The sequence below is a fragment of the Oncorhynchus gorbuscha genome, linkage group LG02 (assembly GCF_021184085.1).
Source record: "Oncorhynchus gorbuscha isolate QuinsamMale2020 ecotype Even-year linkage group LG02, OgorEven_v1.0, whole genome shotgun sequence".
In the NCBI taxonomy this organism is placed as follows: Eukaryota; Metazoa; Chordata; class Actinopteri; order Salmoniformes; family Salmonidae; genus Oncorhynchus; species Oncorhynchus gorbuscha.
The window spans coordinates 63811898-63815773 of NC_060174.1; positions in this window are offsets into that span (position 1 = coordinate 63811898).

Below are 3876 nucleotides of genomic sequence, written 5' to 3' on the forward strand. Positions count from 1 at the left end.
GACCTAAACTGGGACATGCTTAACACCCCGGCCATCCTACAATTAAACTTGATGCTCTCAATCTCACACAAATTATCAATGAACCCACCAGGTACAACACCAAATCTGTAAATACGGGCACCCTCAGATATCATCCTAACCAACTTGCCCTTCAAATACACCTCTGCTGTTTTCAACCAATACCTCAGCGATCACTGCCTGCATCCGCAATGAGTCTGCGGTCAAACGACCACCCTCATCACTGTTAAACACTCCCTAACACACTTAAACAAGCAAGCCTTTCTAATCAAAATGGCCCAGGTGTTCTGGAAGGATATTGACCTCATCCCGTCAGTGGAGGATGCCTGGTTATTCTTTAAAAGTGCCTTCCTCAAAATCTTAGATAAAACATGCCCCATTCAAAAAAAAAAAAAAAAAAAAATTGAACCAGGAACAGATGGTTTGGTTTTCTCCAGACCTGACTGCCCTTGACCAGCACAAAAACACCCTGCATTAGCACCGACTAGCCCCCGTGATAAACTTTTCAGGGAAGTTAGGAAACAATATACACAGGCAGTTAGGAAAGCCACGGCTAGCTTTTTCAAGCAGAAATGTTCATCCTGTAGCACAAACTCAAGTTCTGGGACACTAAAGTCCAAGGAGAATAAGAGCACCTCCTAGCTGCCCACTGCACTGAGGCTAGGAAACACTGTCACCACCGATAAATACACTATAATTGAGAATTTAATAAAGCATTTTTCTACGGCTGGCCATGCTTTCCTCCTGGCTACCCCTACCCCAGTCAACAGCCCTGCACTCCCCACAGCAACTCGCCCAAGCCGCCCCATTTTTCCTTCACCCAAATCTAGATAGCTGATGTTCTGAAAGAGCTGCAAAATCTGGACCCCTATAGAATCAGCCGGGCTAGACAATCTGGACCCTCTAAAATTATCTGCCCGAAATTGTTGCAACCCCTATTACTAGCCTGTTCAACCTCTTGTATCGTCAGATTCCCAAAGATTGGAAAGCTGCCTCAGTCATCCCCTCTTCAAAAGTGGGACATTCTAGACCCATTATCTATCCTACCCTGCCTTTAAGGTATTTGAAAGCCAAGTTAACAGATTACCTACCATTTTGAATCCCACCGTACCTTCTCCGCAATGCAATTTGGTTTCAGATCTGGTCATGGGTGCACCTCAGCCACGCTCAAGGTCCTAAACGATATCATAACCGCCATCGTTAAGAGACATTACTGTGCAGCCATATTCGTCGACCTGGCCACGGCTTTCGACTGTCAATCACCATATTCTTATTGGCAGACTCAAGGGCCTTGGTTTCTCAAATGATTGCCTCGCCTGGTTTACCAACTACTTGTCAGATTGAGTTCAGTGTGTCAAATCGGAGGGCCTGTTGTTCAGACCTCAGGCAGTGTCTATGGGGGTGCCAAAGTTAAATCTAGAATCGGCTTTCTATTTCACAACAAAGCATCCCTCACTCATGCTGCCAAACACCCTCGTAAAACTGACCATCCTACCGATCCTCAACTTTGGCCATGGCATTTACAAAATAGCCTCCAACACTTTACTCAACAAATTGGATTACAATCCATCAGTGCCATGCATTTAGTCACCAAAGCCCCATATACTACCAACTACCTCATCCCCATACTGTATTTATCTTGCTCCTTTGCACCCCAGTATCTCCACTTGCACATCTACCATTCCAGTGTGTAATTGCTATATTGTAATTACTTCGCCACCATGGCCTATTTATTGCCTCACCCCCTTATCTTATGTCATTTGTACACACTGTATATAGACTTTGTATTTATTGACTGTTTATTCCATGTGTAACTGTTGTTGTATGTGTCAAACTGCTTTGCTTGATCTTGGCCAGGTTGCAGTTGTAAATGAGAACTTGTTCTCAACTGGCCTACCTGGTTAAATAAAAGGTGAAATTTAAAAAAAGGTTTGCCTTCCAACAGGACAATGACCCTAAGCACACAGCCAAGACAACGCAGGAGTGGCTTCGGGACAAGTCTCTGAATGTCCTTGAGTGGCCCAGCCAGAGCCCAGACTTGCAACACAATCGAACATCTCTGGAGAGACCTGTAAATAGTTGTGCAGTGACGCTCCCAAGCCAACCTGACAGAGCCTGAGAGGATCTGCAGAAGAGAATGGGAGAAACTCCCCAAATACAGGTGTGCCAAGCTTATAGCGTCATGCCCACAAAGACGCGAGGCTGTAATCACTGCCAAAGGTGTTTCAACAAAGTGCTGAGTAAAGGGTCTGAATACTTATGTTCATGTGATTTCATTTACATATTTTTTTTTATACATGTGCAGAAATGTCTTGAAACCCGTTTTGCTTTGTGAATATGGGGTAGTGTGTAGACAGAGGGGGAAAAACAACTCAAAATCAATTTTAGAACAAAGGGTATAACGTAACAAAATGTGGAAAAAGTAAAAGGGTTCTGAAAACTTTCCAAATGCACTGCTTGTTGAGTCCCAACCAAATTCTTGAGATGAAAGCGATAAACCACCATGTCCATAAATCACATACAGTACCAGTCAAGTTTGGACACCTACTCATTTTTTCTACATTGCAGAAAACCAACTATGAAATAACATATGGAATCATGTAGTAACCAACGTTTTAAACAAATCAAAATATTTTATATTTGAGATTCTTCAAAGTAGCCACCCTTTGCATTGACAGCTTTGCACACTCATGAATTCTCTCAACCAGCTTCGTGAGGTACCACTTCATTTCAATTAACAGGTGTGCCTCGTTAAAAGCTAATTTATGGAATTTCTTTAATGAGTTTGAGCCGATCAGTTGTTGTGACAAGGTAGAGGGGTATACAGAAGATCTTTTACCAAATAGGGCTCAGTCTATATTATGGCAAGAACAGCTCAAACAAGCAAAGAGAAACAGTCCATTACTTTAAGAAGTGAAGGTCAGTCAATGCAGAAAATGAAGAACTTTGAAAGTTTCTATAAGTGCAGTCGCAAAAACCATCAAGCGCCATGATGAAACTGGTTCTCATGAAGACCGTCACAGGAAAGGAAGACCCAGAGTTACCTCTGCTGCAGAGGATAAGTTCATTAGTTACCAGCTTCAGAAATTGCAGCCCAAATAAACACTTCAGAGTTCAAGTAACAGACTCATTTCAATATCAACTGTTCAGAGACCGTGAAATCAGGTCTTCCTGCTCGAATTGCTGCAAAGAAACCACTACTAAAAAGGACACAATTAAGGAGACTTGCTTGGGCCAAGAATAACAAGCAATGGACTTTAGACCGGTGGAAATCTGTCCTTTGGTCTGACGAGTCCAAATGTGAGATTTTTGGTTCCAACCGCTTTGTCCTTGTGAGACGCAGGGTAGGTGAACGGATGATCTTTGCATGTGTGGTTCACACAGTGAAGCATATAGGTGGTGTGATGGTGCTTTGCTGGTGACACCGTCATGTGATTTTCAAATTCAAGGAACACTTAACCAGCATGGCTACCACAGCAGTACTATCTGGTTTGCGCTTATTGTGACTGTCCTGTTGAAAAACAAATTATAGTGACACAAAACACACCTCCAGGCTGTGTGACGGCTATTTGACCAAGGAGAGTGATTAGTGCTGCATCAGATGACTTGGCCTACACAATCACCCGACCTCAACCCAATTGAGATGGTTTAGGATGAGTTGGACCGCAGAGTGAAGGAAAAGCAGCCAACAAGTGCTCAGCATATGTGGGAAGTCCTTCAAGACTTTTGGAAAAGCATTCCTCATGAAGCTAGTTGAGAGAATGCCAAGTGTGTGCAAAGCTGTCAAGGCAAAAGGGTGGGTACTTTGAAGAATCTGAAATATATTTTGATTTGTTTAAATCTTTTTTGGTTACTACA